The sequence below is a fragment of the Pinus tabuliformis genome, chromosome 2_2 (genome assembly GCF_031772625.1).
Source record: "Pinus tabuliformis cultivar Carrire ecotype Pingquan chromosome 2_2, CPIR1, whole genome shotgun sequence".
Taxonomy (NCBI): domain Eukaryota; kingdom Viridiplantae; phylum Streptophyta; class Pinopsida; order Pinales; family Pinaceae; genus Pinus; species Pinus tabuliformis.
In genome coordinates, this window is record NC_142300.1 from 337,341,058 (window position 1) to 337,351,884 (window position 10,827).

Here is a 10,827-nt window from a genome sequence, read left to right on the forward strand (position 1 = left end):
AAGGCTAGATTTTCTTCATCATCATTCTTGGATGAAGAACCATCTCAAGTGCTCCTCCTGATCTGCTCCTACATAAGATCTGACCACAGTCATTCCCAATTCGGAAGTTTATCCCTTCCATTCACAGAGTCCCGGTAGTTATTCCAACTCTTTGGAAGGCCAAGGAGAGTGACGCTCACCATATCATCATTGGAAATAGGTATTCCCACACTGCCAAGCTCATCTCTGCAGGTGGTGAGCTTGTTTAGATATGTGGAGATAGTATCGCCCTTCTCCATGTTGATTCTTCGAAGCTTATCCTTGAGTGCCAATTTCCTCTAGTTGCTACTGTTCTAGTAGAGGTCCTTCAATGTCTTCCACATTGAAAATGGAGTATCCTTCCCATGGAGACTCGAGATAATATGGTCTCAAACTCCCTCAAGGATGATCCGTCTCACCTTCGCCACACACTTCTTCCACTCAACCAACTCTTATACATTAGTTGAAGCTAGCTTTTGGGTTTCTTGATCAATGAATTCCTTCAAGCCATTGTCTTCTAATACAACCTCCATTCTATCTTTCCATTCTATGTAATTCGAGTTACCTTCCAAGGCATACTCGAGTCTCAATCCATAGAATGCCATTGGCCAACCTTGAAGTATGATATGAATTCGATTTGTGCTTGCAACCCCGAACTTCAAACTTTGAATTCTCTTCTTAGTATACTATTCAGAGCTCCCGTACCATGTAGAAAATTCTACAAATCTAGCTATGATACCATGTAGAAAATTCTACAAATATAGCTCTGATACCAAGTAGAAAATATGATGGTAGGTTAACCCGATAATGAAATATAAATCAAAGAAGAATACTATAACCTACTTCTACTATCAATTTGCAAAAGCTTAAAGATCGAGCTCAAAAATATAACCAAAAGAAGAAGAATAAATCGCACAATACACATGAAAATACTTTTGGGAAAGCCTCAGCTAAAAACCCCACACTATTTTATTATGATACATGGTGGACATACATAGGAGTTATAAAAAGCCTTAGCTCTCACAGCTAGAGAGATCTCGGAACAATCCTCACAAATGCTTATAGGAAATCTTGGCTTCTCTCCAGCCTTCCTCTCTACCCTCCTGTAGAGCATTGGAAAGGTATGTTTTAACGAGTAACTTAGTGGTGTTTCAAGCAATAGTTGTAACCTTTTCTTTGTTATAAAATAAGGAGAATGTAATGAAAATGAGCACGAATGACCCAATTACTAATAGTTATCTTCTCTATGCAGGAAAAGACAAAAGGAGGAAGGCGCGGTGCAAAACGAGAGTTCCATGAGGAGATAACGGTTGTCCCTCCAAAACCAAGTAAAGTCCAGACCAGGGCGAGTAAATCATGGCAGATCAATCCGGGACGAGATGAAGGACTGTCAGCTCGGAAGATTAGGCAAAGAAAAGAGAGGAGTTAACAGTTTAACAGATCCCTCAGGATCTTTGATCCTGAGGGATCGTTACTTTCAATTATTTTGTTGTCTAGTTAACTCTGCCATTACTTGTATAAAAAGGGGCAGCATCGAAGACTTCAGGGACTTTTGATTATCTTGTATCTTTACTTTCTGTTTACAGACTTCACAGTTGGTTAAACTCAGACTATCGAGTCTCTTTGAGACTTCGTTTTTCTGTATTATCATTGATGCGTTAATATAATATATTTGGTGTTACCTTTTCTCTGCATCTGAAGTAAGCTACGGCGGTGTGCCATTGGAAGCTAAGGGCCCGGCTCCAACGGACACTGGCTAATTGTATCATTACAGTTTGGCTTTGTGTGGTTTGTTTATTGTTCTTAATAATCTGATATACTTACATGCTGTTCCATACTCGTTCATCAGTAGTTTTTCCTTTTGCAAACCTTTCTAACAAGTTCACATCATATTTCTAGAATTAATCACATAACATTATTCTCAGTTGTTCACTTCTGTTACAGAATTTATAAGTGGAATGTTCTGGCTACATATGGTTGGAGTGACGATCATAAGAAGATGGAATTAACGTTGTGTGTGGACTACTGGTGATCATTTCAGATTATGTGTACATATGATTGACGTTTCCTGTTTATTTGATTCAGCTGTCTACTTTTGTATATGATTGACGTTTCCTGTTTATGATGGTTTGCTGTTCCATTTGATTAAGCTGTCTACTTGTACAAAATATTTCTCTTTCTGTGTATGTAAGTTGATGCCAAGAAGTGAGAGTGTTGAACTCGCGAGATTTAGTTTCTTTATTGCCGTTACTTTTATTGCTGTTCCATTTCTGAATTGTCGTTCCATTCTGCTTTCTTGTTGTTCCTTTTTACTTGCATTTATTGGTTTGGTGTGGGAGGAGGATCAAGGCTGTCGTGAGACACAGCAGACGCTATTATTCTCCCAGATCCATGATCCATACTCTAATTCCTTTTTCTTCATCAGTTTCTAGAGGGATGGGTTATTATTTCCGTACCCTTGACTGGTAAAGTTGTTGTGTGTGATTTCTTTATGCAAAAGTAATTTAGCCATAGCTTAGCATCCGTTTACTGTTGTATTTCTTAGACCTATACTACTAAGCATTACTCTGACAAATAGCCTCAAATTGAGATACCCTTTACAATAACAAAACGCTCCCGGATTGACTTGTAATGTGAGATAACTAGAGGTGAAAAAGGCCCTTGTTACAGCTCTACATTTTGGCGTCGTTGCCGGGGAAAGGGTATAGCCATTTGTCTTTTAAACAGGGTAGTGTACGAATCTTTTAGGGGAGAGTTGGATTTTAAAAACGAAAGGTAAGAACCTGCATACGGAGCACGTAAAAGCCCTGCTCCACCGTCCGCTTTCCTAGCAGAATTGATTGCTTAAATAGGATTTAGCAGTTTAATTGGAGTGCATGACTAAGCAGAAAAAGCCAGAGAAAGATCAAAAGCCTCCATCCAAAGCCAAGGGGCCCGTGACCCTTGGACGAATGACCTTCATAGACGAAATCTATAAGAAAGCCGACTCTCAGCCATCAGTAGGTTATAAGAAAATCACTTCTAAACAGCCTACTAGTTCCCTTCAGGCCTCGGGATCACCATCTGAAGCCTTTGCTGAAGTGCATAGTCAAACAGAGGAGCAGGACTTTCAAGAAATTGAAAATTTGACTCCTGGACTATTGCACGAAGGGAATCTTAGTAACCTTTGCGAAGGAGGAGGAGAAACAGGGGAAATCGGGGAACCTAGATCTCCTATTGAACCAAACCAGCCTTTAAATAGCCCGGATAAAGGAAGCGCTGTAAAAATACTCGTTGAAGGAATTCATTCACCTCAGACAGTTGGGACCATCATCATCCCTGATAAAGGAAGTGTTGTCAAAACAATTCCTGTTAAGACTATCCCTTCTCAACCAAGGAACACTCTCTTGGAAATTCCTGAAGATTACTGGCATATATTCGATCCCATGGCGCAGAATCAGCCAAAAGCCCAGACCTCCACATTGCAATATCCTATAGTAGATTCTGCGGCAAATGCGCCCATGAAAGCTATCCCTCTCCAGCATATCCCCACATTTCATGGCCTTACATCAGAAGATCCAGATGCATTCTTGTTCGAATTTGATGTATTATGTAGAGGATACGATTACACCACCGATCCCCAGAAATTAAAATTGTTCCCCTCCACATTAAAAGGGGCCACTTTAAGATGGTTTATGGGCTTAGGCGGTGGGGTTATTAACAATTGGGATCAAATGAAAGAAGCCTTTTTAAAGAAATATCAAGATTACTGTAGTTCAAGAGAACTAAAAGATGAAATCTTTCAAATGTCAGCCAGACCAAATGAAACTCTAGAAGAATATGTGGAACGTTTCCAATATAACTTGCAGAGATCTCCCTATGCATCGTTACCTTTGCCTGATAACGTGTTGAAAACCGCATTAATTAGAGGTATGAAAGAATAATGGATTGAAACGTTGAATATTATGGGGAAAGGAGACATTTATCAGGAAAATTTTGCTGATATCATTGATCTGTGTATCAGGAGCTCAAGAGGCAGCATGAGAATAAAGCCAGCAGAATATGATCGCTTTACCAGAGATAACAGAACATCAACGGAGGGAGTAATGCGTGTGGAACTTGGAAATTTGCTAGAAAATTTTAAAACTGATATCCTAGGGACATTAACTACACAGCTTGATATTGTGCAGGCTAAACAGAAGCAAGCAGAGGCGGAACAGAATCTAGCGGTTTTCTGCCCTCGATGCAGGAAGAAACATAGCCACAAGGAATGCTCGCTGGATACAGTCCAAATATGTGCAATCTGTACCAAGGACCACCTGACTGAAAGCTGCCCCTCACTTCCTGGTTTGAAGGCAGTATACAAAGAAGCAGAAGAGGAGCCAGAATCGACATATTTTATTAACCAGCGTCGTCAATGGCAGCCTAGGCAATCTGGTATGTTTTCAGGTCCCTCCTCTTCTTTTCAACCCCCGCAGTCAATGCTCAGCAACAGAATATGTGGCAAAACCAGTCTCAGCCCCCGTTTTCGAATTGGTCACCTCAAATGTTTCCTACTCCGAATCCTTGGATGACCCAATTTGGTTGGCCAAACTTCCCTTATCCCCCGCCATATTGGCAAAATAATTCATATCCTCCGCAGTGGACCCCTTCTACTTCGCAAGGTTCACCCTGGCAGACAAGCTGGTCAAGATCGACATATCAGCCAGTAGGATCAATTCCACTCCCTCAACCAACTCTGCCAGCCTTACAACAAAATCCCCAGCCTAATCTGAGACCGCAGCTCCCAGCCCAACCCAACCCTAATCCAAACAATAGACCAGTTCAATCTCTTCAAATTATAGAATCCTCATAGATTGAATCTGATCTGCGGGAGTGCAACGATCTTCAGTTAAGATCTGGGCGAATAATAGAAACTGAGGGACATAGAACAACTCACATCGAAGATCAGTTACCTATAGAACAGCCATCACAACAGGAAGATGTAAATAAAGACCAAGCTCATCAGCAAGTAATTACATCTCCTCCACCTTTCCCAGAACGATTGGCCATTCCACGACCAACACAATATCTAGACTTTGATATTCTGGGAGAACTACAAAACTTGTATATAAGAATTCCATTCCTTCAAGCTATACAGGATATCCCCATATATACAAAAACCATAAAAGACCTGTGTAGCAGAAAATCAAAAAGAAATGTAACCTCTAACCCAAGAGTCCAGGTAGTCGGCACCTTATCCGACCTCCTATCAGGAAAAGAAACACCAGTTAAATACGAGGACCCTGGAAACCCAATTGTCACTGTTCAAATCTATGGGCAGACCTTGACCAACGTCTTAGTTGATCTAGGGGCTGCAATTAACATCCTGACAACATCGACTTGCCAAAAGCTCGGAATTACATCGATAGAACCTACTTCCACTTTGTTAGAACTAGCTGACCGATCAGTAATTAGACCAGAAGGCACCTTGTATGATGTCATGGTTTCAGTGGATTCCTGGGAATACCCGACCGATTTCCTGATAATTAATCCGAGAACCCGACTAGATGGACATCCGCTAATTCTAGGTAGACTGTGGCTCGCTACTGCTGATGCCTACATTGGTTGCCGGCAGGGAAACATGACCATAACCAGAGGGCCGGATATCAAAAATTTAATCTTGTACCCTCCAGCGCAGCCAAGCATCACGATGATGAGAACCAACCTGCGCCCTGCCTCATATAGCACTGACAATATTATACCCCCATTAACAGTCCAGGAAGCGCTAGATTTCAAAGATCAAACGGAAGACGATGCTATCAATAAATTCATTAATCAAACAGAATCCACATCGTATACACAATGTTTTATGATAAAAGCGACATTTGATAATGAATTAGAGGAGGATCCTCTAAAAGACGAACATGACCAAATTATACCTGTTACTTCTGTCGCTAATAGCAAAGTAGTGCAAATTGAACCGGGGAAAACTTTAAACATTAACGCCAATCTGACACCAGATCAAGAGACGAAACTCATCCAGCTGTTACGAAAGTATCAGGAGGCATTTGCATGGGACTATCCCGATATGAAAGGGATTGATCCCCAGCTATGCACACATCATATTTATATCGAAAAAGATGCAAGACCTGTTCGACAATCGCAAAGGAGACTCAACCCCCATTTAAAAGATGTTGTAAAAGCTGAGCTTCAGAAACTTTTAGATGTTGATTTTATTTATCCTATTTCTGACAGCAAATGGGTCTCTCCACTTGTGGTAGTACCTAAAAAGAACGGGAAATGGAGGATCTGTGTGGATTATAGAGAATTAAACAAAGCCACACAAAAATATCACTTCCCTCTTCCATTCATAGATCAGGTACTGGACACCTTAGCAGGCAAGAAATTCTTTTCTTTCTTGGATGGCCTCAGCGGATACAATCAGATTCAGATTGCCCCTGAAGACCAGGATAAGACTACCTTTACTTGTCCCTGGGGAACGTTCGCTTATCGAGTCTTACCTTTTGGTTTATGTAATGCTCCAGCCACATTCCAAAGGGCTGTTCTTAGCATCTTTGCAGATTTAATTAATGATGGATTGGAAGTCTACATGGATGACTTCACGCCATATGGAGATGACTTTGATCCAGCTCTAGATACTCTCGAAAAAGTCCTACAGTGCTCCATCGCTACCAGACTTTGCTTGAGTCACGAAAAGTGTTACATGATGATGACCGAAGGACTCATTCTGGGACACTATATTTCAGCAGCTGGTATTCAGGTAGACCCGGCTAAAATTCAAATACTTTTGCTTATTCCAACCCCCACTAATCAAACAAAGGTACGCAGTTTTCTTGGTTTTTCTGGGTATTATAGACGATTCATACAACATTATTCACATATTGCCGCACCTTTACATGCATTAACTGGAAATGTTGACTTCTTATGGACAGAGAAATGTGATCGAGCCTTCAAAGAATTAAAGAAGCTGGTATCTACAGCTCCAGTTCTCCGAGGACCTAATTGGAATTTACCATTTCAAATTTCAACTTACGCCTCAGACACAGCAATCGGTGCAGTTCTAGGCCAAGAAGAGGATAAAAGACCATACGCCATCTATTACATCAGCAAAAATTTGGCTCCGGCTGAATTAAATTACACTGTCACCGAAAAAGAATTTTTAGCTGTGATACACGCTGTTAATAAATTTAGACACTATATTACAGGCTATCCCGTTATTTTGTATACAGACCATTCTGCTATCAAGTATTTAGAAAATAAGCCTGTTACAAATGGAAGAATAACCAGGTGGTTGATCCTGTTGCAGGACTTTGATATTACAATCAGAGATCGACCGGGGAAGGAGAACCCTGTAGCGGATTTCCTCTCACGAATACCAAAAGCAGTTGAAGCGGCAGCACTCGAGGACCAATTTCCGGACGAACACTTATTTGTTGTCGCTGTTCAGACTCCCTGGTACGCTGATGTTGCTAACTATCTTGCAGTAGGTAAGCTTCCAAAACATTTAACCCCCAATGAACGGAAGCAGATTGTTCAGAGAAGCAATCGATTTTCGTGGGTTGGGGGCTATTTGTTTCACACAGGAGCAGATATGGAAATCAGAAGATGTATTCGAGAGGATGAAATCTTTGATATCTTGAAAGCCTGCCATGACGGGCCATGTGGAGGACATTTTGCTGATCGAAGAACAACACATAAAGTGTTACAAACGGGATATTACTGGCCTACAATTTTCAAAGATGCGAAAAATTTGTCCAGGCCTGTGATAGCTGTCAGCGTGCAGGACGACCTGGTCCAACCGATGAAATGCCTTTGCGGACTCAATTAGTGATCGAACCTTTCGAACACTGGGCTCTGGACTTCGTCGGACCCATCAACCTGCCATCAAACCAAAGAACCTACATTTTGGTGGCAATTGAATATGTTACCAAATGGGTTGAAGCGAAGGCATTGCCTAGAGCCACAGAAGATTCAGTAATACAGTTCTTGTTCCATTTGTTTGTACGTTATGGTCTTCCGAGGGAAGTAATTACAGATGGAGGACCACAATTTGTGGGGCATCAATTAGCTGCAACAGTCAATAACTATCATCTCCAGCACAAAATTACTACCCCATATCATCCTCAGGCAAATGGGCAAGTGGAGAGCAGCAATAAGGTAATAGAGTCTATTTTGACAAAAACTGTTGCCTCACATCGGCGTGATTGGTCCGCCCGACTACCCGAGGCACTGTGGGCTTATCGAACCACATGGAGAAGCACCACCGGCTATTCACCATATCACTTAGTGTTTGGAAAGCAGCCCATTTTTCCTATAGAATTCGAGATCCAAACGCTGCGAACGACCCAAGAAGTCGGATTGGATTTAAGTGAAGCACAGAAAAATCGATTACAGCAAATTAATGAATTAGACGAAATAAGGCTCTTTGCATTACAGAATACAACACTCATTCAACAGCAGTGAGCCAAATAGCATGATGCGCTTATCAAAAACAAGATATTTCATGAAGGAGACTGGGCTCTGTTATATGATTCTAGATTTCAGGATTTCCCGGGCAAGCTTCAGACTCATTGGTTGGGACCATACGAGATTCAAAAAGTCCATGACAATGGGACCCTTACTCTGATCACAATCGATGGGTCTGGATATACATTTAAGGTAAACAGCCACCGAGTTCGTCTGTATCGTAAACCGCTCACTCGGGAATCTTTTTGTCAGCAGCTACGCCAAGACACTAACATTGAGATTATGGGCGAGGAAGCAAAGACTTCCTCACCTATAGATTAGTAAGAAATTCATATTTTACTATCACATCTTGTATATAAGATTGTAAATTTTGTATATATGTTTTAGTATTTGTGCGTGCTGTTCCTTTTCAAAAGGAACAACACTTGTGTGTTTTGCTGTTCTTTTTCAAAAGGAACAGCACTTTTGGGTTTTTGTTGTTCCTTTTCAAAAGGAACAACACTTGTGTGTTTTTGCTGTTCCTTTTCAAAAGGAACAACACTTGTGTATTTTTGCTGTTCCTTTTCAAAAGGAACAGCACTTAAGTGTCTTTGCTGTTCCTTCTCAAAAGGAACAGCACTTTTGGGTTTTTTTTTGTTGTTCCTTTTCAAAAGGAACAGCACTTGAGTGTTTTTGTTGTTCCTCTTCAAAAGGAACAGCACCTGTGTGTTTTTGCTGTTCCTTTTCAAAAGGAACAACACTTGAGTGTTTTTGCTGTTCCTCTTCAAAAGGAACAACACCTGTGTGTTTTTGTTGTTCCTTTTCAAAAGGAACAACACTTGAGTGTTTTTGCTGTTCCTTTTCAAAAGGAACAACACTTGTGTGTTTTTGCTATTCCTTTTCAAAAGGAACAGCACTTGAGTGTCTTTGCTGTTCCTTTTCAAAAGGAACAACACTTGTGTGTTTTTGCTGTTCCTTTTCAAAAGGAACAACACTTGAGTGTCTTTGCTGTTCCTTTTCAAAAGGAACAACACTTTTGGGTTTTTGCTGTTCCTTTTCAAAAGGAATAGCGCTTGAGTATTTTTGGCTGATCCTTTTTCAAAGGAAGCAGCATTTGTGTGCTTTTGCTGTTTTTTTAAGGCAATACATCAGATGAACTCCTCCTCACCTCCCCTTTTCAAAAAGGAGTAGTATGCTCTTGTCCCTTTCATATAAAGGATGTGTTGTCCATCCTCTTTCCAAGGCCCTAAGTAGCAGCTATACATTTATGCAATCAATATAAAAGTCAGGATATATCCAGATCAACATATCATAAATCGCTATCTTTAACAGCCCTAGTATTGATGCAACAACAAAGGAAGGATCCACACACTTATCATTTTTGCTGTCATGGTCTCACCTCCTTTGCCATGTTGGAAAATTTCATCATGTTGAGTTCCTACAACTTTCTCTATTATTACTTGGAAATAAGAACAGAAGATTTATATCTTCCTATTGGGATGACAAGACTTCTTCTACCATTCCAACTCTTAAGGAGGGCTGAACCACCCTTATGTGTAATTATACAAGAGCAAAGTCTGTTTAAAAAAAAAAAAAAAAGAAGAAGGCAAAAGCAAAATAAAAACAAATTACTTGTCAAATGCAGGATAAGGGGTTTCATTAAAGAACCAGCCTACTATGATCATAGGATTGGAAGCGAAGTGGCATTCCCATCATGGCCACCACACCAGGGATATGGTCCAACGGGTTCACTACAAACCTTGGAACAGGGGGTCTCATTACGAGCCGGCCTGCCCACGTTTCGCGCCTCTCTGGTGAATGGCATCATGGTTATCTGGTTACCAAGCCAGCATGATGGCCTGCATTTTGACAAAGAATTGCTCTTCAAAAATACACAAAGGACCATGGTTCCAGGGTGAAATAAACAACTCTGCCGAGGTTATGAACACCTGTCGGTAGCAGAGCTCTGTTAGTGGTATTGGAGTCGTAATATATACACCAATTTGGATCATATCAAATACTTCTTTCTATCCTTGTAATAATTATATCTTACACTTTGATGGATACGTCGCATGAATATCTATCACCACCAATCATGGCAAAGGTATTGACTATGACTACCTCAGACCTTATATGAGTGCCAGATGTCCTATCCTCCTGTTTTGCATCACATCACGCAGGCTTATGCAAAACACGATCTACCTTTCGCCTCGATCTCGGTATTTCTTTGTCTAATCTGAATCATGGCAAAACTCTATATGCTGTTCCTTTATGACTTGGTGACGGGACGGCGGCTCCTCCTCCATTTGACGGCTGGGACAGCCTATCATATTGCGAGGGGGGAGGTGACCTCATTATTCCGCCGGCCACGTGTTAGCACAT